The sequence below is a fragment of the Lichenostomus cassidix genome, chromosome 24 (genome assembly GCF_008360975.1).
Source record: "Lichenostomus cassidix isolate B80296 chromosome 24, HeHo_3.0, whole genome shotgun sequence".
NCBI classification, from domain to species: domain Eukaryota; kingdom Metazoa; phylum Chordata; class Aves; order Passeriformes; family Meliphagidae; genus Lichenostomus; species Lichenostomus cassidix.
Window position 1 is genome coordinate 629,897 of NC_139504.1, and position 14,097 is coordinate 643,993.

The following is a 14,097-nucleotide window of genomic DNA, read 5'->3' on the forward strand; positions in this document are numbered from 1 at the left end:
TTTTTGAACAGAAAAAATAATGAACTAATGAATTTTCATGTAGATTGGAAAACCTGTTTCTTAACCAGCTTAAATCTAGGCTATGTAACACCTTATTATGGAGACTAGACTGGAAAAAAAAATCAAAGACAGACATGCTAAAGAAAGGGAAATAACCACAGGTTTGAATTTTATTAATAGTCATATTGCCCAGGGATTGGGAGAAGAAAGCCCATCTCTATACACACACTCCTTTTATCAGTGCTCTTGTTCTCTGCTCTGGATGTGGATGTCAGATCTGTCCAGATGGAACAGCAATCTGGAGCCAGACCAAGGATTTTGGCCTTTAAAAATCAGTTTTGCAGATGTAGTTTTGCAGATATAGTTTTGCTTTTCCAGTTGTTAATTCGTATTTGCCACCCCAGCACAGTGTGGGCAGTGAGCTCAGCCCAGCCAGCTTGGCTCCTGTTTCAGCAGGATTTGCACAGGGTGGCCCAGCAAGGCTGCAACAGCTCAGGACTGAATTCCAATCAGCAGTGAAACCACCTGCAATGAAAGCAAAGGCCATGGTAATGAACTGTTGATCAAATCCTGGGAAATTCCATCAGATCTTCTGCCTGCTCATAACTGCCAGGAAAGCCTTTCCAGCAGAATTAGTTTTACCTTCTAGCGGTATGGCTGTGATAACCTTATAAAGGTGCTGTTTGGGGAGTACAGTCACAGTTTAGGTATTTTCAATGAGCATTCAAACGCACTTTAACAGCACTAAGCAGTAAATTCATCCAGTGGGAGAGTCATCCCCCCTAAATCACAGTGTTTGCTTTCAGAGCAGGTCCCTGGATGCTGCTTCCCCAGCACAAAGGACAGTGCCACCTTCAGAATGGCATCAGCTCTGCTTCCTCCTCCATCTCATCTCTGTTAATAAGATTTGGAATGAATTTTTGTGCTAGGAAATGTGGAAGGAATCTTTGTGCTGCCCAGCCAGCAGCCCTGGAGGAGCAGAGTCTCTGCAAGGCTGATGTGTCACGGCCGGGGCTGGGGGGAGCCTTCCTTCCCACATTCCCACACTGACCCCGCGTGTCTGCCCTGCGATGGGATGGGGTCCCGGGGAGCAGGGAGGGCTCAGGAGGGTCCCGGGGAGCAGGGAGGGCTCAGGAGGGTCCTGCTGGGGTGGGTGGCGGTTTGCCCAGCCCCGCACGGCTCCCACGGCAGGAGTGGCTCCGTGACTCGTGCCATGTCACTGACACCTTTCCCGGCTTGGGCACATTCCCGGGGCTTCCGACAGTGGAATTCTGATCTCCCGACAGTGGAATTCTGACAGGCACTGCCATCTGCCGGCACCGTGGCGGTCCCTCCAAACCAGCCCCAAAACCACGTCACGAGCGAGGTGAAGCCAGAGGTTAAACAGGAGCTGGATTTTCACGGCCCACCTCATCCCGAGGCTGCAGAAATCCCAGTTTCCCCAACATCCCACATGTTTTCTTTAGATGGGAAAAGAGGCTTCTCCCCTCAGGAAGTTTGCTCATGTGCAGGTGGATGATCCTGACCCCTGCCCACCCTGTGGGATCACACAGCACTGTGCCCAAGCCCTCTGCCCCTGCCAGCCTGGAGCAAAGCGGGATTCCCGACCCTCAGATCCTCCCAGCACACACTGAAGTGCCTTTCTGTGTCTGCCACAGGGGCTCATGCACCAAACACATCACCAAGCACAGCAGAGGCCACACAAAACAGGGCTCTTGAGAGGCACTACTTCAATCAGCACTGAAGGCCTTTTAGGAGCATTTCTTTAATCAGCAGGCAGGAAGTACCTAGACCCTGGTCCAAGTGAGTCCCTACTTTTGCTTCCTCATTGCTATGCTGCAAACTCTGCTTTGTTTCATGTATTATTTCAGCAGACATCTCCCAATTTGTATTGATTAAAGACCAGCCAGACCCAAGAACAGGTTTTCAGCTGCAAAGCAACTCCAGTGACATCACTGTGCCCCTGCTGAGGTGGTGAAAAAGTTGTCAATGGCCTCACAGCTTTGAAATAGGTTCCAGACCTGCAGGGATCAGCAGGCTGCAGAAGGACTGATTTAACACCAAATGGCAGCATAGTTCATATATTTTTGGGCTGGGATGGAAACATGGAAATGCAGAGAGACTGATTTTCTGTTCAGGATGGGATTCACCTCAGGCAGTAGCATTCAGGTCTCAGTCTGAACAGTCCCACTCCTTCCTTTCCAGCTGATGCAGAGAGAAGGGTAGGAGCAGGAGGCAGCCAAATTAGCCCCTTGTGCTGGAATGGGATGAATGATCCAATTTCAGGAGCATGGAGGTACAGATTTCACATCAGTGCAGTATCTTGGTTTTTTGCAGGGTGCTCACAAGCTCTAACAGTTGTAGTGTTCAAAGGACATCCAGGGCTATTTACAGGGGGGATTTATAGCAACTGTGGAATGCTCAGCTCCTGGAACTGCAAGCAGAACAACAAGATGTGGAAGAACAAGCTCTAATCTCATTTAGGTAAAACTAAATTGCTCTCTGAGGATGAAGAGCAATTCTCGCTTTATCAAAAGCTTGCGTAAAAGGAACAGTTTGGATTTTTGCAGGTTCCTGTAGAATGCAGCAGGGCAGCCCCATTTTTGAGCTTTCAGGGACCAAATGGGGAGTTACCTGCATTTCCCTGAGGTTTCACGGGCTATAAATGAGCCACCATCCCTGCTGAGCTTTGGCTGGGGCATCCTGGCTTTGACACTCGTCAGCCGAAGGGACAGTGAGTGGCGGTGACGAGGATACCTGCTCTGCAGTCAGGGCAGGCTTTGGCTTTGAGAGGAGAGGGAGCAGCAGTGCCTCCGGGGAGTGTTTGAATTTGTTGTGCAATTTGATCGCTGGAATGAGAGCTGTCTCTTCCGATTTGACAACCACGAACCGACCACCTCACTAGAAGAAAACAGAGTTGTAAGAGCCAGTGCTGGAAACAGGTCCTGAGATTGCTCATCCACCTCCAGCCTTTGCTGGTACCCGCCTGAATGGGAACTGAGGCTCTGAGACTCCTGACGTGACAGTCACCCACTCTGTCTCGACTTTCTTTTGTGTTTTGGGGCTTATCCAGCCCCCAAAATCACATGAAACTCGGGAAGGAGGCACAGAGGCAGGCGAGAAGTTTCCTCAGTGATCTCCCCCGCTTGGCGAGGCGCTGTGGAGGAGTCAGCCTGGCTGTGCTTTGATGTGCTAATAAGGATCCCATGCAGACGCAGGGAATGATGCTCTGCTATCCCAGCGACACTGGACTGGGCCGAACAAGGACTCCCCCAGCCGGCACATCCCGAGCCCTTGCATCTTTTTACTTCGGGATTGCCCGCAAGTGAGTTAGTCCAGTTCTGAGTGTGCTGCTGTGGTAATTAACACTAATTAAGCTCTTGTTTTGCATGTGCAGCAGCAGCACCTAAGGCTGAAGGGCTCGCAGAGACTTAACTTCCACGGAAGCTGCAGGGCGAGGAATCCCTGGGAGGAGCACAGTGTGAAGTGGGACATGTGTGACATCTCTGTGACACCTCCTCTGTGAATGAACCACTGCTCCAGAGCCTGCTTCTCCCTGCCTTCGAGCTCGGGAGCTACAGTCACCAGGCAGAGCTCACTCTGATGATGGCAAATTTAGGGAGACAATTTCCTTGTTAGGCTGTCAGAATTCCTAAAGGCTTCTGACAAAAGCAAACGTCTCGGTTCTTTCAGGTTGGAATCTTGTTGCATTAACTTCCCCCCTAAAGCACAATGAGCTTCCCTTTGCAGAGCTGGATGGGATGGGATGGGATGGCAACAGGGTGGAACCAGGAAGGCACAGTCCAGTTCTCAAATCAGCCAGTAGTTAACCCCTTAATTAAAAGTGGATCTCACCTCCAGCTTGTGGCTTTCCCAGCAGTGGCAGGAGAGAGACAAGAGGTAGAGCCAACAATTCCTTCATTTGCCTGTTTGGAATCTTTCAGGGGATTTAGTTGATTCTGAGCGATTCCACAAATGTTTCTGCATGAGAGTGTCATATACTGAATGTTGCCTTTGGATCCCAGAAGCAGCTCAGGCAAAGCCCTGTGTGCTCCCTGCCAGGCGTGGATTGTGTCCTGGATCCCCTGAACACAGGTCAGGGGAACCAAGGATCCCCTGGGCATGGATCAGGGCACCATAACCAGCTTCTTCCAGCACATCCTGTGGTCACTGAGCAGAAAGCACAACACATGGAGCAAAAGCAGCACTGAGGGGTCCTGCAGCTCCAGTTCATTTAAGTGTTTGGTGGTCTTTGCAATCCATTCTCAGGAATTAAAAGCAGCTTGGACCTTGCAGCTGGTCTCACCCACCACTGCTTCCCATTCACTTCAGCCTTGCCCTGGGATCCTTTAGGTGGGAGAAGGGTGGTGACAGAGTCCACACAAGAACCAAAAGTGGGAATTCCTGCTGCCACAACAGGAGCATGCAGTGGCTGCTGGCCACACCTGGCACAGTGTCCCTGGCTGCACTCTCTTTCCTTACACAGGCTGGAAATGCTCTACAGGGGAATTTCCTGCTTTGTCACAATTCCAGCCCTTGGGCTGGGCACTGGATCTCCTCTGCAATTAAGTTTTATTCTTTTACACATCATAGACCTTCAAGCCAATTTCTGAGATGCATCTACACCTTCAAGGGAGTCTTACAGAGTGAAACCAATCATTCAGTTTGTCCCAAAAGTCTCTGTGTCTGGTCAGGAATCTGCATGCGCTGCTAGAATTCAAACCTATCCCTGTAACCATTGCTGTTCATTAGAAAATCCCAGAAACAGTTATGCAACTTGGATTTCCACATAGTTTACTAAAATTAGCAAGATTTTCAGCAGTTTTTCTGTCATTTGGGAGCTTGAGAGAACCATTTCTAGAATTTTATTTGCAGACCTTGCAGCAGCATTCATTATTTATAAGGAATTCCCTGTCTTGGTCGCAACGACTCACAGTTACGAAAAACAAGTACATGATAAAATGCATTAATATTTTAAGTCTGTCTGAGACTTCTGGAGGAAGATATTGCCAGCTTTTGCCTGACTGGCTAATATTTAGTTCACACAAGTAACTGACAAAAGGAGACATATCTAGGAGGGAAAAGAGAGGATGTATAAGAAACTGCAAGAGCTACAGTGAAAGATTTGTCTATGTTTACACAATAAATCAGCAGTAAAATCAGGAAAAGGACCATTTCTCCCCTATTTTTGTTCCAGACACTCATTTAGTACTGTTATGCACTCAGATATTTCTTTTAGGTTCTGAATAAAACCCTTCCTCATCCTCCAAATAAAATGTCGAGGTTGTGCTGAATCCAGGTTTTCCCACAAAAACACGAATAACTCACATGTAATGATGCAGCGGAGAGAAAAGATAAATCCTGATATGGCTGTGATAAAGTGCTTTTTACTGAACCCTCCTGCATGCTGGGTGCAGGCAGTGCTGGCCACGAGCCAGGGCTGTTTACAGTGCCAGTGTGGCTGTCCCACACTCCTGAGCATCTGCACATTTTGTTCCTGGCATATTTGTGTCTATGGAGCCAGCTGACCTTGAAACTCTCATCAGAGGGAGAAAAATAAAAAAAATAAAAGAAATCAGCAGCAAGGAGCTACCACCCTCCATATATTCCAGTTATTATCAGAATATTTTTCCTCTGTTCAGTTTGCACAGAAATGACATTCAATAACACCGAAAATGTTCCTTCTGTCCCGAGAGAGGCATGTTCAGAGTGAAACCAGAGGAAATTAAAGACCTCTCCAGCAATCCCCTGGCACAAGTTCATAAATATAAAGCCACAACAGTGATTGCCTCAAGCACTGAGGACAGAATGTGCCAAAGCTCTGGGGTGTCCCTGCTCCTGCCTCCCCCGAATTCCCAGCTCTGCATGTGCTGGGAGGATCCGTGTCCCTCGTTACTTCCACAGGGCAGAGAGGAAGGAGCCTTTGCAGTGGGACTCTGGTGCCACAGAGCCCCTGGCTGTGAGAGCAGGGCCTGGCAGCCCTCTCCAAACATACTCTCCTGTCCTCCAGCACTGGGCTGGAGTGGGGGAACAGCCTTTGGGACACACTTGTGTGCCCAAGAGAAAGGTACTGCACTGTGGGGTCTGAATTCCCTGGAAAAAGGAGGGATGCAGGCACCTGCTGTTCAGGCCTGCCAGACCCTGCCCTCTCCAGGTGGGACAGCTGGCTGTTCCTCCTGGAACTCAAGCTTTTCATAGAATCATGGAATGTCTTGAGCTGGAAGGGACCACCAGGATCATCAGTCTCACTCCTGGCCCTGCCCAGGACACTCCAACAGTCCCACCCTGTCCCTGGCAGTGCTGTCCAAATGCTTCTGGAGCTCTGGCAGCCTAGGGGCTGTGCCCAATCCCCGGGGAGCCTGGGCAGTGCCTCACTACATTTGGGGAACCCTTAATTGGCAGGCCTCCCTCAAAATGTTCCCAATCCTCCCAAGGAGGGATCAGATGAGTTTTGCTGTGACCTGTATGAAACCCTGATGCAGGTCAGAACCAGAGACTTTTCAGGCAGTCCTGGAAATGAGACTTTGCTGCTGGGAGACAAACTGGGTCCTCTGCAATCTCCATCCCTCCCTGGAATGATGCAGGATTCAATGACACTGCAGGGCTCTCTCCCATGCTGTCACTGTGCAGCAATAGTTCTCTAAAATTGCAGCCAAACTGTTGGATTCACCCCACAATCCCTCAATGGAACTTTCCCTTCTGCCTGGATCTGCCTGGGGCTTCTTCCTGTGCCACTCCACGCACCAACTCCAAATTTTACTGCTGCTCAGTGCTAAAATTGTACGAGAAAAGATGCTTCACCCAGATGGATGAAATTTACTTTACTTTCTGGTTAGTCATGAATTTCATCCTCTGTTTGATGTATCTGAGCCCAAGATGAAGGAGATCAGTGTAATCTCAGCTTTATAAAACCTTCTCAGCATGGAACACAACCACAGCCATAACTCAGCCAACTCCAGGGTCCCTGTGCTCTGTGCAGGAACAGACATGAGGAATTATTGACTGGATTTCCCAGGACGTACCAGTGTAAATGAGGCATAACACCAGAATTGTAGACATGTCAAAATGCATAAAAATAAGCTTTCCCAGGAAATATGATGCCATATGGACATGGTCTTTGTTCTGGTGAGGCTTCTCGCAACTCCCCAGGCGTTTCCATGTCAGAACATTTCCGAGCAAGAGCACTGGGTTATGTCAGCTCAGCACGGAAATTGCCTTGGGCTGTGATGTTTCCACACTGACAAAACCACTGGAACTTGTGGATTCTTCACTGTCCCGTTTGTGAAGAATTGATTCATTTGTGCTGACAGCCTGCACACACCTTGTCACCCAATAAAGTCCCTGAATTGCCAGAAAGACTCCAGTTGTTGCTTTGGGTGATTTATCCAAGACTTATCCAGCACTCTGAGCCAAGGCCAAGAAAATTCCCTGCTGTGCCTGGACCAGATGCTGTTCTCATCTGAGCTGTGTTCAATCTGAGATAAAACTGCTAAAGCCAACAGACAGGGACTGCTACCACCACCCTTGCTTTAGCTCCCCTTTGAGGCCACCCCATCCCCAAAACATCAGCAGGACAACCACAGCTGCGTGAAAAGTTCAGCTTCTCTGACTCCACCATTTGCTGTGCAAAAGGGTTTTGTCATTTACGAAAAGATTGAGTGGCTGTTTTGAATTGACAACACTGGCCCTCTTTAAGGAGCAGGATGGAGTTTTGTGGGGCTCAGGCAGCTATGGCATGAAAATGCTAAAACAATTCCTGCCCAAAGCTTCACCTTCTCCCTGCTCTCCTCCAAACTTATTTCATGTTTTCCAGAGGTTTTCCCACCACAACTGGCCAGCGTTGCCTTCAGCACTCCCTGCACAGCCCAGCAGAGGGGAGTGGGCCACCACACTGGTTCTTCCTCTCCTGCCCAGTGTCAGGGTAAAGCCACACATCTCCAGGACAGTATTTAACCACACACCCTATTTGCAAGAAAAGGTTGAGCTTTTTTTTTTTATTAAAGCATACATTTTCTAGTGGAAGGTGTCCCTGCCCATAGCAGGGGCTGGAACCAGATGATCTTTAAGGTTCCTTCCAACCCAAACTATTTCATGATTCTAGGCATGAAGCAGAAGCTTTACTGAAATAACATCTTTGTCCATAGTTTGATGGCAAAGATGTGCTGATTTTAAGTTTTTTACCCATATATGAGGCCTAGATAAGAGTTCACAGTTTTAGAAAGTACTGTGCATGTACAAAACAACATGTTTTGGCACATCTACCGTTTACAGAAAAGGTTGTGCAGAGTCAAGTTTCATCTCAGTGTGAGTGATGGAGACCTCCCAAAAATCTTGGTACAAGAGCTGGAGGTTCCTGCCTGGGCACAACTCAGATTTCTTTTCAGAAAGTCTCTGTGGAATACCAACTTTGTGAAGGGGTCTCTTTGGCACAAAGAGACCTCAGGGTATGGACACATTGTAAGAGGAAGGGCAGAGTAGTGTCTCACCTACCCAGCCTACGAGGGTTTTATCAGGTCGAGAGAGATAAGGAGCCAACCTGACTCAGAGTTGGCTGAATTCCTGCTTCCTACTCCAGCAGGAAGGCAGAGGCTCTCCTTCCCTCTGGAAGACCTCCAGCTGCCTCCTGAGGGAAGCTGTGTGGCACCGAGAACAACTTGGCCAAGGCTGAACTAGGAAGAGCCACTCTCTGTCATTGCCCCCATGTTTTTTCCAGCCTTCTTTTCCAAACCCTTTCCACTGCTGATGCAAACAGAGCAGGGTTCAGCTGATACGTGAGGCTGCTTTCTCTAACCCAGGCTGGCAGCAGCTCCCTGCTCCCCTGCCTCTTCCCAGTGCCCTCCAGATGGACTGCCTGGATGGGCTCACTCCTCTGGAAAACAGCCATCCTTTATTCCTTTGACCTTCCAAGGCAACGCCTGGGTTTCACATGATTCTCTGGGAAATGTGCTCCTGCAAAGGGAGCACTGAACTGAGGCACCTGCAAGTCTCAGCTAGGGGAGAAAACCTGCAGGATGCTCCATGCTCTGTTCATTTGGTAACAGCAACCACACACAGAAGGAACGGCAAGAGTGTGGGACTGCCAGCCCACTCTGCTGCCCTGAGGAACAAGGACAAAGCTGCCACCCAGCTCTGCTGTTCCCAGGGTAAAGAGCTGGGGAGTTCCTGAGGGAGGCAGGAATTCAGGGGCTCCAGTTCCCCTTGGCACTGCCTTCATGGAGCACAAACTCCTGCAGCTGCTCAGAAGTACAGACTCAGCTCCTGGATTCCAGCTCTTCCTACGGAGGCTTTGCCTAAATCTCACAATGCCAGGCTACACAGGCCAGGGAACTGCACTGAGACACCAATCAAAGATAACCCTTTGCCAGGGAAAGAGCAGAACAAAGAGCATAATACTTGTGAAGGGGATGTGCTGATTTCCTCACTACCCTGTCGTGTGTCTTTGCAGCCTCTGGGACCTCATTCCTCCTCTTGGGAAATGACTAAATCAACAATCATTCCACACAACTTGCTCACTTCCTCACTCTGCCTATCACCATGGGCTCCATCCCAGCCATTATCTGCAGAGGGAATTCAGCAAGGCTGTAATTCCTTCACACAATGTGCTCTCACTTTCTTCATGGCTCCCGGGAGAGATCAGTGCCTGACTTCAGTGGGTCAGGATATCAAACCAGGCTTTCTACCTTGCTTTGCCTCTCTCTGCCTTGGTTATCATCTGTGAAAAATAGGATGGTGACTGCTTCCTGCCTCTCCCTCTCCCAGCCCTGCATTCCCAAAGAGAGGGTGAGTTTCCTTTGTTAATGCTGATGGAGCCCTTGGGGACCTGCAGATAAAGGGACTCCATGTGAAATACAATAGAATGTTCTCCTCTGCAGAAGGATTGTGCTGCACTATTTCTTTTCAAAGCACCTACTGACACTATCCAAAATAAGACAGCAATCATAATCAAACCGAAGAAAAACCCGAGGCTAACATTCTGTGAAATGCAGCTGAGGGCTGCCAGGGAAACAGGCAACAGATGGAATGAACTCCTGAAGGTGGAAGGAAGGGAAGGCTAAAATGGTCCCTTGGCCATTGACCCAAAAAGTGACCTCAGAGACACATCTCAGGGGGGACAATGGCCCCCATCAGCAGCTCTGTCTGCAGAGGGAACCAGAGGCATGACAATATCTGGGAACTTCTGAGGAGTAACAAGATCAACCCCTTGGACGGTCAATGGACTGCAGGAACAACAGAATGAGCAGTGGCTGCTGCTGAGCAGAGTGAGGCAGGGCTGCAGCTACACAGAACTCTTCTTTCTTCATCTGGGAAGTACAAGGGGTGCAAAAGCTGAGGCACAGACAACAGACCTACCAGAAGTCCATATCTGATTCTCCAGAACCCTGCTCTCCAGAACTAGAGATCATATTCTATTCCCAACTGAATTTTGCTGGTGATGTTTAACACAGCCCCAGGAAGACAACTGAAGTAAGACAAATATACCCTAATCTGCTCATTTCCCGTTTGGATATTTTCCTTCTGGCGGACAGGAGACAGTCCCTATGCCTGGCTGTGCCACCCTGCTCCTTATCCAGCTCCCAGGCTGGCTTAGGCAAACAGGATATCATGTGCGTCAGAGGAAAACCTGTGTGGAGACACATCTGTGCTCCCAGCAAAGCTGGATGAGACAGCTCAGGGGCTCCCAGGGCTTAGTGTGGGGGCAACACCTCACAAATGACATTTTAGAAACATCTCAGGCCCTTGGGAATAACTTAAACTTCCATAAATGCCCTTTTAGAGCTTCCAGAAGTGTGTTTATTTGGAAACGAATGTGAGGGGAAACACACAGAGGATGAAATGAAGTGTGAGCTCATTTTAAGGCTTCAGAGTATTTATCAATTGCTGCTCGGAAAAATCTTGGGAGGTTGTATGTACCTGGGACATCTGTGTTCATTCTTCTACCCAATTAATTAACTTTGTTACTGAGTTGCAGCTACTAATTAATATTTTTAACACCATAATTTACAGCAGAGGGGTGAGAGTTCTGACATCCCACAGAAACCTGATGCTACCAGGCAAACCCAGCTAAAAATCTGGAAACAAAACTTCAGCAGCTGGTGGCTGCTGGTGTTAACTGGTGGCCAGTTCTGGCTTCAAAAACTTTCCTACACAAAGGGTTTCACACTTCTGTTTTTTGAGCTTGAAGCAGAAAAAGAGATTTCAGATACCTCTGAGTCAGGTGCCAGTGCCACTGTTTAGAGCACTCACTCCTTTTTCCATCACGGATTCCTTTGCTTAGGAGTGCAGGGAAGGTGACAAGGTCATGGCTACAAATGCAGGAATGTAGGTTTTTATCAATATAAGCCTTATATTTTCTTCTGTAGGCTCGGCTTAACTCTCTGAAAGGAGGATTCTGTGACTAGAGAAGGGAAGTGACTCCTGATTAACACCCTGCTGTTTGTGCAAGGGGTGGCACACCCTCCATCTGAGGTGCCACGAGCCCCTGATCCCACTCCCTGTCCCGATCCTGCTCCCTGTCCCGATCCTGCTCCCTGTCCTGATCCCACTCCCTGTCCCGATCCCACTCCCTGTCCCCATCCCACTCCCTGTCCCCATCCCACTCCCTGCCCCGATCCCACTCCCTGTCCCGATCCCACTCCCTGTCCCGATCCCACTCCCTGCCCCAATCCCGCTCCCTGTCCCAATCCCACTCCCCTCTCCGTGCCTCATCCCACGCTGACACATTTGCTCTCCACAGCCCAACACGCCGTGCTGAACTCCAGCTGAGTGCAGCCAGGATGGAGAGAGATGCCTTTGTGCAGGGCACCCATTATCTACATTTTCAGGGGAACTAAGGACTTCCCTAGCACTCCCTGCCCTGCCAAGCAGCTGAGTTACAAGTAAATACAGGTAAGGAGCTTTGCTCCTTCCAGCAGAAGTCGGGATAATTCCCTCCATCAGCAGAGTTGCATAAACCCCACTTTTCCCACGTGGCTCTGCCAGCAGAGGTGTTGCCCCTGAGGCCTTGCCAGGGACCTGGGGGGATTCCAGAATTTAGGAATTTTTTATGGCAGCTGTGCTTAGCACTGTCACAACTTAAAGACAGTGCTAAATTCTCATCATCAGTTCTCTGAAAAGTCATAGAAAACTTAAGTGTGTGAATGTGTCAGAAACACAAAACAACTTGGTTTGCGTAGCCTGGAGAGGGAGGAGGCTGAGGGGAGACCTCAGGATGGTCTTCAGCATCCTCACAAGGGGCAGTGGATGGAGAGGTTTGGACAATGATCTCAGGGATGCACAGGGTGGGACTGTTGGGGTGTCTGTGCAGGGCCAGGAGCTGGACTGGATAATCCTTGTGGGTCCCTCCAATTCCATGATTCTGTGATTCCATAACTCACCCGTGGGCATCTCTCAAGCCCTCAAGTCCAAGGCGGTTTTTCTCTTCTCCAGGACCACCCTCAGTGCTCTGTAAAGAAGAGGGCAGAGAACCCAAGGACCCTGCTGCTGTTTCTACCTCGAGGAGTCAGTTCCCACTGGTTTCTGCCTTTCTGGGTCTCCACATGCACTGCCAGCACTACAAACCAGCATTTAAACAGCCTATGCATTTAAATTTTGTCATTAGACCCAGCAGAGGAGGACAAGGCTTCACCAACCTTTTGCCTAAGAACACGCAAGGCTGAAGTGGATTACAAACCCTTTACTTTCATCACTAGCAAGGCTTGAAGGTGCTGGGAGGGATGTGGGGTATAATTTACTCCATCTCTTGGGGTGTTCTTCCATTGCAGGCAGTCAGAGATTTACACTCTCTCAAGGCCTGCGTGCGTGCTCGGTTTATTTAGGGAAGGCTGGCGGGGAAGCCAACAAGAGCCAAAACCCTGCTCTCACATTTCCCTGGGCTGTGACAGCGCTTGTTCCCAGAGAAGGAAGAAGGAGTGACTCAGAGGCGCTCAGGCAGCAGAGTGAGTGTTCAGCTCCCCATCCCTGCTGCTCTCCCTGCTCCAGCACAGGCTGCAGCTCGCTTGGCGCGTGCCTCATCCCCGGAAGGATGGAATCATCTCTCCCGGGACTGCGCTGGAGCTCCAATCCCTCCTGTGCTCAGCACACAGTCAGTAAATAAGGACTGGGAGGCTGCCAGGATTCCTGCACCGAGGTTAATGAATAAACAACCGCCTGCAGGACTCACTCGCCTCCTATTTTTAACATCTATATCTTTGATTGCATCTTCAAGAGACCTCTCCATAAATAACCATTCCAAGAGATAAAAGCATTGGATGTTTTCTTTGACAAAACAGAGATTATCAGCATTTAGACAGAAAAACTGCTGGTAGGCAAGCAGGCTCTTGGTTTTTTTAGAAAATGTTGGCTTTATCATGGCAAACAGAACACTGAAAGACAAGAAGAAAATGCAAATATAGCATGGGACATTCTGGAGATGGGAGCTCAGTCATGCTCTGTTTTCCCCATGTCTTCCTGGCGGGAGAAGCTCTCATCACACACATTTCCAGGAAAACAATGAAGGAAGCTTGGAAAAGTGGACAATGTTGGGAATTAGGAGAGCTGCTGGTACACCAAGGTCCCTGCTGAAAATGGGATTTAATTGCTTGGTTATGGATGCAATTTTTGGACTATTACCTGAGGTGAATAAAATAAACAGTTTCACAAAGACAACCCCTTGGATTTCCAAGAGTGCCTTGGGTGGTTTGGAATGTCCAACATGAGAGACAAGGAGAAGTCCTTCTGCACTTTGTGAGAATCCCTGCCATCCAAGGGGGCTCCAAGCACCTCAGAGTCATTTGTCACTTGTGAAAATCTAGGTCATTTACTCCCCCTCCTCCTGCTCTGCTTTTTTCCATGCTAAATATAGAATGTATTTTCTGGATTCAGACTGAATAAAGTTGTTAATTACACTCTTTCCTAAAAACCTGCAATTGAAATTCACTTGGGGAGTCTCTGAAAGCTGGGGAAGGCTATTCTTTTTTATAATATTCTTTTGACATGTCTTAGAGGAAAAAGGAAGAAAGCCCATTTGCTTTTAATTTCTCAGTTTTGAGGATAATATTTAACAGAAGTAAATCCCTTTAAGGGCTCAGCTATGCTCTTTGAAGCTAGAGGGGAAAATCC

The 14,097-nt window shown here is 48.9% G+C and overlaps 1 long non-coding RNA gene across 2 annotated transcripts; it reads right to left on the reverse strand.

The window, feature by feature from the left end:
* Positions 1–138: 138 nt before the first annotated feature.
* Positions 139–3,769, reverse strand: LOC146427422 (uncharacterized). 2 transcript variants are annotated; one of them, XR_014856396.1, is made up of 3 exons: positions 2,983–3,769; positions 2,635–2,897; positions 139–525 (listed from the first exon to the last, which is right to left on the reverse strand). It is a non-coding gene; the product is annotated as an uncharacterized LOC146427422 (long non-coding RNA). The 2 variants fall into 2 exon arrangements; XR_014856395.1 differs by lacking the exon at positions 139–525 and adding an exon at positions 534–2,434.
* Between the last annotated feature and the right edge of the window lie 10,328 nt (positions 3,770–14,097).